We start from the raw sequence: 16,556 nt of genomic DNA on the forward strand, positions 1-16,556 counted from the left end.
TTGCCACAGTTTTGGGCCATTTAGCCTCTGTTCTACATTTGGAAGTGAAGCTCTCAATTATTCATAGGTGATGAATGTCTGAGCCAGTCTTCTGTGCCTGAAATGTTTCCCAAAGAAGAAATATCAATGTCTCTGTATGGATTAAATATTAAATAGCAGCTCAGCAAAAGCCTGTGGCACTAAAAACCACAAGGGATCCATTTCCACACTCTCAAAGTTAAATTTAGCACTCCCAATTTTACTGTCCCTCATCACTGATCCTGATGCCATATGAGAAGCTTGTATCTCCACCCCGATATCTGCAACACGTCTTTGTGGGAATTATAAAAATAAGCAGTCTTATTTGGGGATTAATGTCCATCCAATCTTGAATCTACAGTATTCAATGGAGGGTGCAATGGTACATTGGCGGTGGTGCACGTCACTCAGCACTTAATGCACGGCATACATTTGATTTGATTTTTATTAAGGATTGATTGATTTTTATTTACACGGTATGCACAGCATATACCTTGTGTGTGTGCGTGCGCGTGCGTGCGTGCGTGTGTGTGTGTGCGTGCATGCATGCGTGTGCGTGTGTATGAGTGTGTGTACTATTATGTGCGAGTACACAAATGCAGTACTAACACCCCTCCCCCCCACACACCCTCTCTCTGTCTCTCTCTCGCTGTGTCAGTATGCAATGGAGGGTGCAATGGTACATTGGTGGTGGTGCACGTCACTCTCGGGAAGAGAGTGTGACAGGACATGAGGCCTGCTGTGCCAATTAACCCATTCTGACCTGAGATCAGATTTAAAAAATGTCTATTACATCCTGACAGTTTCATTATTAACCCATTCTGACCTGAGATCAGATTTTAAAAATGTCAGTCGTTCTTCGATTTTTCAAAAATAGCAGACCTACAAGCTCGTATCGCGCCACTCGGTGGCGCGATATGAGCTTGTAGATCTGCTATTTTTCAATAGCTAAAGCACGACATGATGCCAACACCAAAATGGGTGCCCGGTCAGAATGGGTTAAGGCAGTGCCACGTACGACCAACATCTCGTCACTACCTACTACTATAGTCACTGCTGGCACAGAGACAACACTCGCTCAAAAACTGTCTTGTCGAAGACTGAACGAAGAGCATGAAGCTTATAGAGTTTCCAGAGTAGACCATTTTCAATGGAATTTATACTTAAGTGTCCAGCACGGAATTATAGCTTGTTTTGTGAGCTTGTAGATTGGCTATTTTCGGTGCGAGACATGATGCACAGTAAAGTGTAATTCAGGCTTTACACACAGATATATGACGTCATAATATACTCCAATGAAATAATTTCATGTCTCTTGTTTACAACAGGGAAGAGAAAAACATGTGTGGCACTGTACAATTCATTTCAAGCTGAGGAATAGCACAGTTTGCCCATTCGGTGCAGCAGTAACATAGTGAGGGCCTTTGTGTGAGCCAACCATAACCCATTCTGAACGGGCACCCATTTTGGTGTCAGCATCATGTCGTGCTTTAGCTATTTAAAAATAGCAGATCTACAAGCTCATATCGCGCCACCGAGTGGCGCGATACGAGCTTGTAGGTCTGCTATTTTTTGAAAAATCGAAGAACGACTGACATTTTTAGAATCTGATCTCAGGTCAGAATGGGTTCGTCAGACCAGTGTGTGTCCGGCGGAAACCTCGTATGAATCTGATCTCAGGTCAGAATGGGATAAGGGTCATGCAGGAAGTGGCAGCAGCAGGGCAGACGGACGGTCAGTGTGTGGTCCTCATGGGATACCAGCTGGATGGATCCCTGGCTTCCGGAACAGATTGGAGAGCCAGATGTCTCTCAGTCATATGCTCAATGCTTGGTGGAGCAAATAACATGGATTGAGTGGAGGTTGTGGAATGAGGGGCCCGCCTAAGAAACCATGACCATTTCCTTCTCTGCTGGGTCGGTCGGTCCATTGGCTTTTATTAAACCTTTAGCCCAGCTTACAATGATAATTATCGCCAAACGGTACAATTGTACAACTGCGGAAGGCCCAGAGGGCTACTCCACACGTTCAGTCCACAATAGAGGGTATGCGCGTGACATCATCGTAGCTGGAAGTGGCAAGTGGCAAAAAAAACTACTTTCTGGCCTTGACAGCCCATTCATCCAAACAGAAAAGTCCTGTCTGATTGCATTAAACAATGTTAAACTCACCAACATTGCAGCTGAACGAAAAGCTTGAATTAACTGCAAAGTTATTTTTCATGAAAATCCACCATAGAATAATTATGAGCTACTTTCTGTTAAGAAATGCCCTGCATTTGATTATTTTTCGAAGTGTCAGAGTTTGGAAGTGCTTGTTTTCAATAACACAACATTTTGCTGCCTCCTGCATTATGTGACAACAGAAACAGGTGGTACGCAGGACGGTTGAGTGATTTCCAACGAGCGCTTCCAAACTCCAACACACATGCTGCTCAATGTTTTGCCACTCAGTCTAGATGAGGGGGGCGTGTCCTGATGGGAAAATCATGCATGACTAGAGTCTATACCATTTCCCACTAAATAGACCACTGAAGTCTGACGTCACTGCCGCTAGAGGGCGCTTTAAAAAAATGAAATACAATTTGTATTGTAATCCTACTAATCCCCATAGGGGGGATCATACTGTATAAGAACTTTGTTCCAAAAATACACTTTTATGATATTCATTCATATTTGATACAGCCTGTTTCGGGAGAAAATTGAATTTCCGTCAGACATCCGTGACACGTCACACTGACGCTCGATTCTCAGGGCTTCTGGGAAATTGAGGCTCAATGCATTGCCTACGGCATGGGTTCCCAACCACTGGTACTAGTACCACTAGTGGTACTTGAGCCCCCCTCTGGTGGTACTCAGAGGAGTAGCCCAAAAAACCTGTATTAATATTCGTCCAAAAAACCTGTCGCCCAAAAAACCTGTATTAATATTTATATTACTACAGGTAGTTGTTCTGACCAAGAAATTGTTTGAGATAGGCTCTAGAGCCGTGCTGAAATGAGCATGACAGCTTTATGAAGCTACAGTATCGGCGTCACGGTGCTAAGCCTCCATTTTAACAGTGGTCCTCCATTAGCAACCACAGGGAAAAGCGGCCCCGTCACAATCCAATATATCAGCCGCACCAGTGCACATACCATCCACTCAATGACCTAATCCACTTCTCTGTATCACAGGGTCGCACGTACCCACTCTGGCTTTTAACACATAACCTGAGCATCAAGTGGACTGCTGGTTTCTCTAACCAAAACAAACAAAACTCCTTTTCATACAGTACATCATACTACGATTTTGTAACCCATTTTGTCCAACCGGTGCCAATTGCCTAAACTGTAATCCTGGGCGCTACTCTCCCTCTGCCAACCTGACGAGAGCCCGGAACTGAGCTCATGCTTCCTTCAATGCATGAGCAGCGAGCAGGCCGCTTCTCATCACCTGACAGGGGGGAGTTTCCCCGCTAGGATGTATAGCGTGTGGAAGGAACGCGTTTTTCCGACCTTCAGTTCCTTTCCCCTCCATCAGGCACACCGAGTCACAGACTGACCAGGGGGGGAGTTAGTAAAGAGACCATGATTACTGCATGTTTTTTTTGTGAGGGTATCTACTGTTACCAAAAAACATGCAGTAATCCTACCATAATGGGAGAACATGCAAACCCCACAGAAAGGCCCTTTCGCCAACCATGGGCGCTGATGACTCGGAGGAGAGAACACGCCCCGAGCGCTCACAGCGTCCCCAGTGAGCAGGGATGACACTATAGGACAGACACGGCGCATGCAGGGATGTGTGGAGCTTGCGGTTGCATGATTTGCATCCAGAGTCCAGACCAGGTCCATCTCATCCAGATCAGTGTGGATTTCGTCTACTAAAACTACGGCGAAAATCTTTAGTGGTGCAACCACTCCAAGGAACAGCAATGTCCGTGTCCGCCTAACTATGTGACGTGAACACATGCACCTATACTGTATGTGACTATGAGCACGAGTATGACTATTAGTACCAGTAGGGGCGCTGTTGTGCCGGAAACAGAGAGAGAGAGAGAGAGAGAGTGCTGCACTGTTGCCTGCTAATATGAGAGATAGAGAGAGAGAGAGGGGGAGGGGTGGGGGGGGGGGGGGGGGTTGCATCACTCAGTTCACACGGGTGTGATTCTTTTGTCAACTACCTTTTTACATTGACAAAAACTAAATAAAAACTACCAGTAAGCTATGATGACTAAAATGTACTGACAATTTCGCCAAAGACTTAAATGTTAGGGCGGGACTATAGCAGAGAAGATATCCTGTAGAACTAAAAGACAAGTCATTGTATGCTTGCATGCGTTCTGCCCATTCTGACCGGGCACCCATTTTGGTGTTGGCATCATGTTATGCTTTAGCTATTTAAAAATAGCAGATCTACAAGCTCATATCGCGCCACCGAGTGGCGCGATACGAGCTTTTAGGTCTGCTATTTTTTGAAAAATCGAAGAACGACTGACATTTTTAGAATCTGATCTCAGGTCAGAATGGGTTCATCAGACCAGTGTGTGTCCAGTGGAAAACTCGTATGAATCTGATCTCAGGTCAGAATGGGTTAATAGTAGATCTATTAGATCGTCTATTTTCAGCAGGAAACCAAGTGTAAAATATGCCATTACCACATCATCAAGGCCCGCCAAAATACATTTTAGAAGACAATAATCATCTGTAGATTTAGTCGACCAGTCATGATGCTTAGTCGACTAAAACTAGGCCAACACTAAAACATTTCAGATCGACTACGATTAAAACTAAATCAAAATTTGCTGTCAAAATTAACGCTGAGCCGCTCCAAAGCTGATGGATGATTAGAGAAGATAACGCGCACACGTACACACACACACACAAAGTCCAATGAGCGTGAGTGAAATCTAAGCGCTGTCACCTAATCTCATCGCTTCAGTCTCGTCCCAGCAATCAATTTACAATTTAGGCATTTAGCAGATCTATGCTCTTAATGCAGAGCAGCTCACGGTGATGGGTCGGTCGGTCCGTTGGCTTAGATCTTTTATTCCCACACAGTTTAGGTTTTTTCATCTCCTTAATGCCCAACTTCATGTGTCAAGCGAAAGTAATGAAAATAGCAGTTCTCATGACATCGCGCTGCAACGCGCGTTGTGAGCTTGTTGTAACTTGTAAAACAGGCTATTTTCACTCATTCTATTTCCATTTCCTGAAAAGTAACGGCTTTGGACATACAGGGTTTCCACCCCGACAGCAATGATATGCAACACATGAGAAATGACGCTTGATCGTTGAATTGGTCAGGTGTCAACTTGCTTATAGCAGGATATGAGATTTGGTCCAATGCTCTGCAGCGATTGGACACGGCATGGCTTGTAGTAGGGCTGCACAATATATCGTTATCGTATCGGTATCGAGGTATGAACATGCACAATATCAGTATCGCAAAAAGGCAACGGTATCGCGATATAGATATATCGTCGACATATCGATATATCGTCCACTTCTAAAGCCAGCCCTCTGTTTTAGCCTGTGCCCCTCGGAAAATAAACCATCACTCCGTTTGTCCCTCTGTCCTGTTGTAGCCTGGCTCCAGCCCTGAATCGCTAGCCACGCCCATTAAGAAAATATGTTGCTGCACGATATATCGTATCGTATCGATATCGAGATATCTGCCCTATATATCGTGATATATATTATATCGTATCGTATCGATATCGAGATATCTGCCATATATATCGTGATATGAATTTTTGTCCATATCGTGCAGCCCTAGCTTGTAGTCCCATGCTCACATGGGGAATACATTTATGCCACCCTCCATGGCACCTTTGGTTTAAGGATGAAGTTGCCCAGCCAGCCTCCAAGAAAATATGCGGTGTATATGGAATAACCTTTTGTAATGTCTCAAACGTAATCACACAATTTGGACAATTGGAACGTTCAGAAAAAGGAATGATTCTGAGTCAAGGTCTGTTCAACAATCACATGCCTGAACCGGAATATACAAACGCTTGACCTCAAGCCAGTGTCTTCTAAGGCAACTTCACTCAGTGAGTACTGTAACTTCCTACAGTGTGATATTCACTCAGTGAGTACTGTAACTGCCTACGTCTTCCGCATTGATATCATGAAAGTAAAATGACGCATTTACACAGTTTCCCCTAGAGTGTTGTTGTCTTTGTGGTAGGGCTTTTGGTTAAAAAGAAAAAGATCTCTCTTGTGATTGTCTATTTCTGCAGTGAAATTTACATTTTACTTGCACTATATCTGCTCCTGTTTAATAAATCAGTAGTTTGCATGAAAATAACATTGTATAATTATACATTTATTTCAGGTGGGTTTTTTTAACAGCGGTGGGGGCCAATGAGTACTGTACTATACACAGGATAGAGGGTATATGCGCATGCATAGAGTGAGTGGCAAATTGAGTGGAAAAGTGAGTTTAACGTTTAACGTTGTTTAATGCAATCAGATAGGACTTTTCTGTTTGTATATGTATGGGCTGTCAAGGCCAGAAAGTCCTTTTTTTGGCCACTAAGTAGGCGTTCCCGCATAACTTCCGGGTATGATGATGTCACGCGCATATCCTCTTTTATGTGAAACACTGGACTTACAGACTGAAGGTCTTGATATGCAACGCCGCACACTGAAAATGGACCGATCTACAAGCTTCCAACATGTCACAGCGCCACACGTCGCGAGCTTGTAGATCGGCTGTTTTGGTTGCTTTGACTAAATACTACTATGAATGTGACTTGAGGATGGAGCGATGGACTGAGATGCCATATAGATAAATAGAAACACAAGCTGGATCAAGGCCATCTACCACGTGTATAGAGGACCACGAGGCATTCGTTTACATCAGTGGTGGAAAGTAACTAAGTACATTTACTTAAGTACTGTACCTAAAGTAACACTTTGAGGAATTTGTTCCAATACGTTTACTTCCACTCCACTACACTCCGGACCCAAATATTCTACTTATACTCTACCTCATTTATTTGAAAGCTTTAGTCACTAGTGGTTACTTTGTAGATTTGGATTATTATTATTACAAAACTCACATTAGCCACTTGAAAATAGCTACAAGCGTCGCAATGTGAGCTTTGAACACTTAAAAACGGGGCATTCTGCATTAATGACTACATAATACTTTTGCTACTTTAAGTACATTTTGATATCAATACCTTTGTACTTTTACTCAAGTAAATGTTGTAATTCCAGACTTTTACTTGTTGTATAGTGACAGAGCCATGTCTACGTTGCAGTATTGATTATTTTACTTAAGTAAAAACCTTTGAGTGTACTTTTTCCACCACTGGGTCTTTACATTGCTACTATATGTACATACATGGTCTGCAGGCGGCTCGGAGGAACCGTGCAGCCAGCCTTGGGAGGGAAGTTCCAAAACAATCCGGGAGCCATCTAGCAGCAGCAGTAGCAGGGTATGAGAAGAATACAAGAGACAAGAAGATCTAGTACTGCTACTGGTGCATTGCAGGTGCTTAAAGGAAGGCAGCAATAAGATTCACAGAATTACAACCAGGCGGCTCCATGCAATGACTACTACTGTAGCCTACCACACACTGCAGGAAAATTGGCAGAAACATTAAGGAAGACTCCTTAGACTGAGACTTAAGAAAATAGACCTTCGTCAGTGCTATAAGAGTCCCTAGCACTGACAAAGGTCCCGGGAGCAAAGTGTTAGCTGATTTTAACTCACTATGTATGAGCACAGATCACTTCATCATGAGCATCTAAACAAAATAAATTCTATTTTCTTAAGTCTCAGTCTAAGGAGTCTTCCTTAGTGTTTTCATGCAGCGTTTTTCCCGTCAGTTTTCCTTCCTGGTGTTTTTGAGACCGCACCTGCAGTTAACCTGGAACAAAGGACAGAGAAAGGCGCAACAGTTTCCCTTGTACTACACACTGCAGACATCTTATCATTGGTCCCCCGCCCCCAAAAATAAAATGAATAATAACAATAATAATAATAATAATAATAATAATAATAATAATAATAATAATAATAATAATAATAATAATAATAATAATAATAATAATAATAATAATAATAAAAAAGAGAGATGAAAAGATAAAAAAAGAGAGAGTGAACATTAGTACTAATAAAAAAATGGCACATTTATACCTCCCTCCTAGTCCTATGCTATCTATATCAAGTACATATAATGCAATGCTATACTGTAGCTACTATAGTTTAGTCTATAGCAGTGGTTCTCAACCGGTGGTCCGGGGTACACCAGTGGTCCTTGAGGGGGTTCCAGGTGGTTCCCAGCTAAATGAGTTAGTAAGCAAATGGACCCTTAAAGATATTTAACTCTTGAGAGTGTATGAAAACATAAAGGGAGGCTCCGTACACTCAAATATGTGCACAAATCTATTGCAAGCTTTCGGTCTATTGACCTTCTTCAGGCATTCACTTTTATTTGTTTTAATTTTACGCTCTCAAGAATTAGGTTTTTAAACCTAAGTACTGTGCACACAATTAGAGAATGTAGAAGAATTGTTACTTTGATCAACGTTTGCCTGTTGACAAAAATCGTATTCAACAAAGTCTTCTAAGTCTTGGTTCTGAGAGGCTAAATCTCATCAAATGGTGGAACATTTGATGACATCAAAACTACTTAATAAACAATGGACCTTGATATGAAAAGGGTTGAAAACCACGGATATACAGTAGTGTAGTAGTCTACAGTATGTATTTGTGTAGTTCTTGAGCCAGATATTTGTGTGTAATACTATACCTCACGAGTGAATACCGGTAATAACAATACTTTAATACTACTACTCAAAAATGCGTGTTCAGTGTAAGTGCAGCTGTGTAGCCTGGTATATGATATATGGAACAGGCGAGAGGTTTTGTCAGGATGAGCAGCATACTGTAGTAACTGTACAGAGCTGATGTAGGAACAGATCCATGTGGGGTGCGCAGTTCTTTGTAAATCTATTTATATAACGTGAGCTACAGTCGACACAACCGCTCCCATAGGGAAGGCAGGGACAGATTCAATAGACATTGTGTGTGTGTGTGTGTGTGTGTGTGTGTGTGTGTGCGTGTGTGTGTGTGTGCGTGCGTGCGTGCCACTCTTCTTTTTTAAAGACGCCTGAATGAGTGTTACTCGTAGCTCAGAAACACATTGTTCAAACACAGAGACATTTGGTCCTCATACAAAACATTAATGGGACTATTTACAACCATCAAATATTTGTCTCCCCCCGGTGCATTTCATATAATTGCAGGTGCATTACATCATGTTGGAAGTTCAAGTGTGTCACAGTAACAGCGTTCAACAACTCATGCGGAGAATGTTAGCGGACAGAAATTCAATATTCGTTTATGACTTCCACATACGGTACACTAATCAACAAGATTCTCTATCTTTTTCTCTCTCTCTCTCTTTCAGATGGCCCAATCCATTGCAAAACCAAAGCCAATATTCACAATTTCACATCATTTCCAACCTCAACAGATGCCACATAAAGTATGCACCCTCTGCTTCTTAATGTTGTACAAAGCAATCACATCGTTTTGATTTGACGCCAATATAAATCTATGCCCCTTCGTTAAAATTACATGAACAATATCGGCATCCCCGTGGGGCCACAACACAGCAGAGTATCAGTCTAGTCTAACTGACAGGCCAGCGCGAGATCCAATACACTTGTCACAAGTTGTTAGATTGCATTTCAGTCAGAGCCAGGTTAATTACATTCATTGCACTTGCCCAAGCTCGCCGTATAGTTTTAGTTGACTTGATGCGGTGGGGATAGGGTTGTGCCATACACACTACTATATGATGCACCATTGTGTCTTTCTATAGGAGTTAATACATTCAAGCTGTCAACATCCCACTCACCCCAATGCAGAGGCTGGCATGGGGCGGTGGGGGCACCGCACAGGATAAAGTACTGGGGTATGCTGCCTCACAGACAGCCACCAGGCAAGGCAGTATATGCACTCGCTGCGTACCTATATACATCATGCTTCTAAAAGAATCCCCTGCTTATAAAATACACTTAATTTGACTCCCTGGACAAAGTTAAATTGTAAAGTAGTTTGATGCGATACAAGAACTTCCAGCCTTATAGATTTGCACACTGTTGAGAATGGCACACTATAAAAGACGGAAAGAAATCGAACTAAAAATACCTTACCTGTGACGTTGTATAGATCTTCTTCAATTTGGTGAAGTCTACAGTACGTGTGACGCACGTTTGCCTCTGTGTCTGTCTGTGGCGTGTCCCTCAGGCTGCGTCTGATGGGAGAGTGTGCTGGTGAAATATGTGCTCACTATGGAGAGAGAAAAAGGCAGTGTGTGTCTGTGATGATGATCCTCCCTGAGGGAGGGAGGCTCCCTCCCTCTCTCTCTCTCTCTCTCTCTCCATCTCTGTCTCTGCCTCTCTCCCTCCCTCCTTCCTTGCAATAAACAGAGAACACGTGGCCCCGCCGATGATGCAGCATGCTGAGGATCACAGGAGGAGAGGAGATAAGAGGGGAAGAGGAGAGGATGAAAGTGTGACGGGAGGTAAATTAAATGGACGATATAAAAAAGATAGGTGTTTGTGAATAATGGATCGTAGAGCTAGAGGGGGTGACCAGAAATAATAGAGAAATGGTTTGGATATGCATGGGGCACGCGCGCACACGCACGCACACGCACACGCGCACACGCACACACACACACACACACACACACACACACACACCTGAAAAACAGTTGTCTTTGTCTTGCTCTTGAATGCAGGAGAAACATCTTCAAAACAGTACGAAATCAGGGAAGCATGAGCTCAGTTCGGGGCTCTCCCCAGGTTGTCAGAGGGAGAGTAGCACCCAGGATTACAGTGTAGGCATTGGCAGGCACCGGCCAACGTTATAACGTGGGATAAAGATTTAAAGAACAGTACGAAATCACACTGTGAAAACAGTCCACGTTTAAACTCCAATTGTTGTGTCACTCAAGTTGTCTAACTCCTTAAGTGCTATTCTGCTGTGTGGCCACCAGATGGGGTCGGTGCTGGTGGTGCCAGACGTTCTTGTATAACCTTTCCCAAAACCTACAGGATGTTTACACCAGTTTGAACCGGAACTGAAAGTTGGCCAGCTCACAACAGTCATTTGGGGACTGTCTATTAGTGCGATAGCTTTATTTTATCATAACTAAGTCAAATTAAGCTGTAATTGTAGCTGCAATTTGCAACACTAGATTTTTGAGCGGTGCCTAACCGCTCCAATGACTGGCAGTGTGTCTGTCTGTCTGTCTGTCTGTCTGTCTGTCTGTCTGTCTGTCTGTCTGTCTGTCTGTCTGTCTGCCTGCCTGCCTGTCTGTTTGGGGTACAAACAGCTACAATACCGCTGGGTGACCTAAAGTGGCATCTGTTCAGCAGCCTAAAGGGACATTCACACTGAGCACTATAACTTCAGCCAGCCAGCGGTGTTGTTGAGCAGCCTGCACCGCTCATTTCACAGGGGTGTGATTTTTTTTAATGGGTTGAATCTAGAGTCGCAACACCAGCCATTGAGCCCATACATGCAAACAGAAAAATCTGATCTAATTGTATTAAGTAAGGGTAGTCTGGCTAAGTGGTCATTGTTGGGAGATAATTCACCGACAGCAGGGTGATTAACCACAGAGGCGAACACGCTTCGGAAATAAGGGAGTTATTTAAATAAGGGAGTTATTAGTCATTTTCCATCAAATGGAATCAATTATTCTTGAAAGCATGTTGTTTAGTTAAATGACAGTGTGTGTTAGTTCACATGGCTGTCATGTTGGGTACAGCATGTTGTTTAGTTAAATGACAGTGTGTGTTAGTTCACATGGCTGTCATGTTGGGTACAGCATGTTGTTTAGTTAAATGACAGTGTGTTAGTTCACATGGCTGTCATGTTGGGTACAGCATGTTGTTTAGTTAAATGACAGTGTGTTAGTTCACATGGCTGTCATGTTGGGTACAGCATAAAATCCAAGCAGCCCAGCGGCTGCAGCCAGGTGCTCCAAGCCTTTGTTTAGGCAGTGGTCTGTTATAGAGCGGAGCGGTCATTATCCAGAAATGACACACTGCTGAATTTGGCGATTGACCAATCAGAGCATCAAGCATTCAACCAAGCCGTGTAATAAACCATGTTAAACTCACCAAAATTGCAGCTGTAAGGCAAGCGCTTTCAATCTGGAAAGCATTTGTTTCATAAAATATCCACGACATGTTGTTATGAGCTACTTTCTGTCAATACATTCTGTGCAAGTGATAATTTTTTCAGAGTGTATCTCTACTTTACTGGAGTATTTTTATTTTGGATACTTTCACACTACAAAGACACTGCACAACGCATCGCATGGTTCAGGACGCGTTGAGAGCTTGTAGAACCGCTATTAAAACGCCCTGTTGCTGATCTAACATAACATCACTGTAAACCATGGCCCCTGGGGGGCTTATTGCTTTATTACATAACAGCCCACTAAGCTCAAATTAAAACTGTTTCCAATTTGGAAGATTGTACACAAACACTCCTGCTGCGGTTTCCATCAGATCACTGTCTGAGTGAGCCTTTAAATTGTGGATGTTGTATTTTATTTTATGACACTCTTCTAACACGTCAGCCATAGCTCTAAAAGGGTTTCGTTGCTTTGTAATCATAGGCATAGGGGAACCTCTTCTGTATAGTGCCTGCCTTAAATGGGGTATTTGTCAAAGGTGCTACATATATAGAACCAGGCAGTAGAAGGAGGATACATTAAGCTAGATAGACGAAATAACTAGCTGGTTAACTAGATTAACCCGCTTCTAGTGGTCTCCACATAATGGGCGTGTAACGCGTGTTACGTTTGAGAGGTAAGCACTGTGTCACGGATGTCACGTTGGGAAATTCTTAGTAAGCAACATCTTTTTCGTGATGAGGAAACGATAGGAGAAACAATGTGCGGACACGGCAGCAAGATTTGTGAACTATTCCGATAAAAAGGTTAGACAATGGAATACAACCACCCTAAACGGACTACTATCTGTACTGAGTAGACCGCTAAACACTAAACAGAGCTGCTACCTTTTATCGCTGTCCTCTCTCCCAACATAGGCTGACTGACAGCCGACTGCACCTTCCTCAGAGCAGTCCGTCTCATGAAATAATTTAATATCTCTTGACACGTGTCAAAGCATTTCACGTCAGTGTCTCAATCATCTTGTTTGTGAACCCCCACATTTGGACATGGTCGTCATATAGCGTGTGTGCTTAACTGCAGGTCACAATTAACACCTTAAGTTCAGTGCTCCGACTGTGATTAGGGTCATTATAGCAATTAACAACAAAAACATATTTTTATTATTATCCTAGCACCTTAACTAACGCGTATATAGAGCGGCGCAGTCCCTCCCCCTTTCAGAACAACGAACGGCCTATGGGGAAATGCATTGCGTTTTCATTTCCTGGGCCGTTCGTTGTTCTTATCTCAGATGTGTACACACACACACACATATATATATATATATATTATATATATATAAAAAAGAAAAAAAACTTTTGTTAGAGGTAGAGGGGAATCCCTTTACTTGTACGTTTTGTGATAAAGCTTTGCTCAAACTTATTTTTTTTGCCTTACTCTCCTCCACCCTTCTTCCTTTTCTTTTTTTCTTTAAAATAAACGAACTTCACCACTTTTTACTCGTATAAAACTGATGTGACAATAAAGCTGATTCTGATGATCACAGTGTGTCAGTCAGTACTTGCACAAGCAGAGCGCGCAAGTACTGCAATCGGCTGGGTATGTATGTACCTGCATGCCGTTCGTTGTTGTCCACCGGCCAATGGGTTTATGTATGTATGTTGGTGTCCTGCACGGCTGCACCGGTCAATGGGTATGTATGTCGGTGTTGTCCACCGGCCAATAAGGGACCACCATTCTTGATGACCCAACTATGTATGTATGTATGTATGCTATGTCTGTAAGAATGGAGGTCCCTTATTGGCTGTTGGACAACACCGACATACATACATACCCATATAGCCTCAGCCTGTGTAAGTGCTTTATACGTAGGTGATTAAAATCTTTTTAATCCTACATTTGATGAGAAAACCAAGGTAGAGCGACCAGCACTGGGTGTATAATAAGTAGGGATGCACCGATCCGGCTTTTTGGCATTCGATACCGATTTCGATACATGGGGGTCCAGTATCTGCCGATACAGAGTACCGATCCGATACCCCCCACAAAGAAACGAAATAACCTATTAAGCTGTATGCCTCACTGTGTGGAGTCTGGAATCATTATTTTGTGTAAGGCAACATCAAGGCTTGACTTAAACATTACTTACCCAACTTTGTAAAACAAAATGTAACAAACACAGATATAAATGCACTGAATTATTTATTAAATAACTGTGCAACAATTAGACCAGGTTAATGTGTGCGCAGGCTAGCCTGGCTGCATTCCACATGTTATACTGTCAATACTACACTGCTGTGTCACAGAGGAGGTAGAGTTGTTTTCATACTGTAATTACACATAATTATCGGATCGGATCGGATAATGGATCGGCCACCGATCCGATACACGATCTAGAATTTTAGCCTGGATCGGCGCCGATCTCCGATACGAGTATCGGATCGGTGCATCCCTAATAATAAGTGACCTACAGTATGTTGCGTACGTTTGTGGTGCAGTGTATAGTTACTGTTGATAATGTGGGGCAGTGGTTATATGGAGCAGTAATAATGTGGGACAGCAGCAACTATCCTTGACCCTTGCAACAGCTGCTCATGTATTAATCGGTACTACAATATGCATTGGATCATATGGATCTGTCAAAGTTGCCCACCCCTGGTCTAGATCACCACTGCATTCCAGAGGCATGTCAGTATCTGTTCTGGTCAGTCCATGGTGCCAGAAGCTCATCATTTCACTGTAATGTGGATGTCTGTATATGCCGCCAGGCTCCCACAGTGTGGGCATGCTGCCAACACACAGGAACTGTGCTGCTGTTCTATTGACTCATCAGGACATTATTCTGAGAATTGGTCTCTAGATATTCACAACATATTCACACTGCAGGGAGAGACAGAGAGAACGAGAGAGAGAGAGAGAGACAGCTAGAGAGAGAGAGATAGAGAGACAGACAGACAGACAATGAGGAAACTGGGGGGGAAAAGAATTGCACAAACATGAGATGAGAGTACGTACAGTATATAAGAAGGAAAATGTGAGAGGCCTAGAGAGCGCTTAACCCAGAGCGGTGTAGACTAGCGGAGCGGTTAGGCACCGCTCAAAAATGATCTAAAATAAAGGGATTTAAGATCATTTAAGCTGGGGCCTGGGCTGTTGCCTGAGTCCAGTGCATTCTGCCAACTTCCGGCCCAGGACTTTGTCACTCTTTGCCATGCTCTTCACCAATAGAAGTCTATGTAGAAGAGCCGCCATTGGCCTGGCCCCATGAAGTGAACAAAGTGGCCACAACTCTCCCATCTAAACGTCACTGGTTTCACCTAGATTTACCCATCTATACAGTCTGGACCATAACATACTGTATTGTATAGGTGGCTTTGACCCCTCTTGGAACTATGTTTTTGTGCTGGCGTCGTGATAGTGGACACAAAAATAGTTCCATGTGACACAGAGGTCAAAGTTGAACGAAATGGTAGAAAATAGGTCAACAATGCAAATGACGCTAGTTTTGTGGATTAATTTATTTTTAATGAGTGGCCCCGAGTGTCTTCCACCAAATGACCGGAACTACTTAATATTCCTCAAAACCAGACCATAACTCCCACCACAGGACTCAGTCAATCAATTAATACCTTTGTAACCACTATATTAATGGCAAGTATTTCCTACAGCTTTAAATCCAAAAATCTGAAATAACCCTTAATTAAAGACAACATGTTTATCTCTTGCAGGAACAAGGTCTGGTCCGCATTTTGAATTTCACCAATCAACACTGGCTGTGAAGCATTCTATGAACTACTATATTTTCCGCTGTAATGATTGATTGATTGATTGAAATATTTATTAACAGTTTGTAGAATTTACAGTACATTTTAAGCACAAACTCAATACAAAGACTGTGTTTTGGTTCTTTGAAAGTCCAGTGTCTCTCATATGGAATCAGAAAGGACTCATCATTATAAGAACTGATTTTTATCTGTAGGGGCAATTCGTAACAAACAATCTGTAAGTGTAAATCAGATTTGTAATTGTAAAGTATGCGTGAAAACAGAAACAGGCAAGATTTGAACTTGTAACAATTTGAAACTCGTATTGTCAGTTTTGACACATACAGACTGTCTGTTACGAATTGCCTCTATGAATATAAATCCGTTGTCATGGCCTATTTTGACATCACAATGTGGTCTGTCATCTGCGTATACTCCAAACTCATAACTCATAATCATAATTCCATATATGAGCATAAAAGGGACATAGACAACCGGGTGGGGCATGCATTTCCAACTTGCATCGTTCCAAGTATAGGCCAGTGCCCAACGGGCACCGCTCTAGTTCCTTAAAAAGCAATGGCCCTCATGGTGGCAGTAGTTTTGCCT

General features: G+C 42.7%; 1 protein-coding gene across 3 annotated transcripts in view; it reads right to left on the reverse strand.

The window, feature by feature from the left end:
* The window catches only part of ndrg4 (NDRG family member 4), a 61,853-nt gene extending 51,573 nt beyond the window's left edge, over positions 1-10,280 (reverse strand). For all 3 annotated transcript variants that reach the window (XR_014569167.1, XR_014569168.1, XM_083763503.1), the window contains exon 1: positions 10,181-10,280. The gene's annotated coding sequence lies outside the window, so the exon portion shown is untranslated. The remainder of the gene's footprint in view (positions 1-10,180) is intronic.
* Positions 10,281-16,556: the final 6,276 nt, after the last annotated feature.

This window comes from Protomyctophum parallelum (assembly GCF_964188405.1).
Source record: "Protomyctophum parallelum genome assembly, chromosome: 4".
NCBI classification, from domain to species: Eukaryota; Metazoa; Chordata; class Actinopteri; order Myctophiformes; family Myctophidae; genus Protomyctophum; species Protomyctophum parallelum.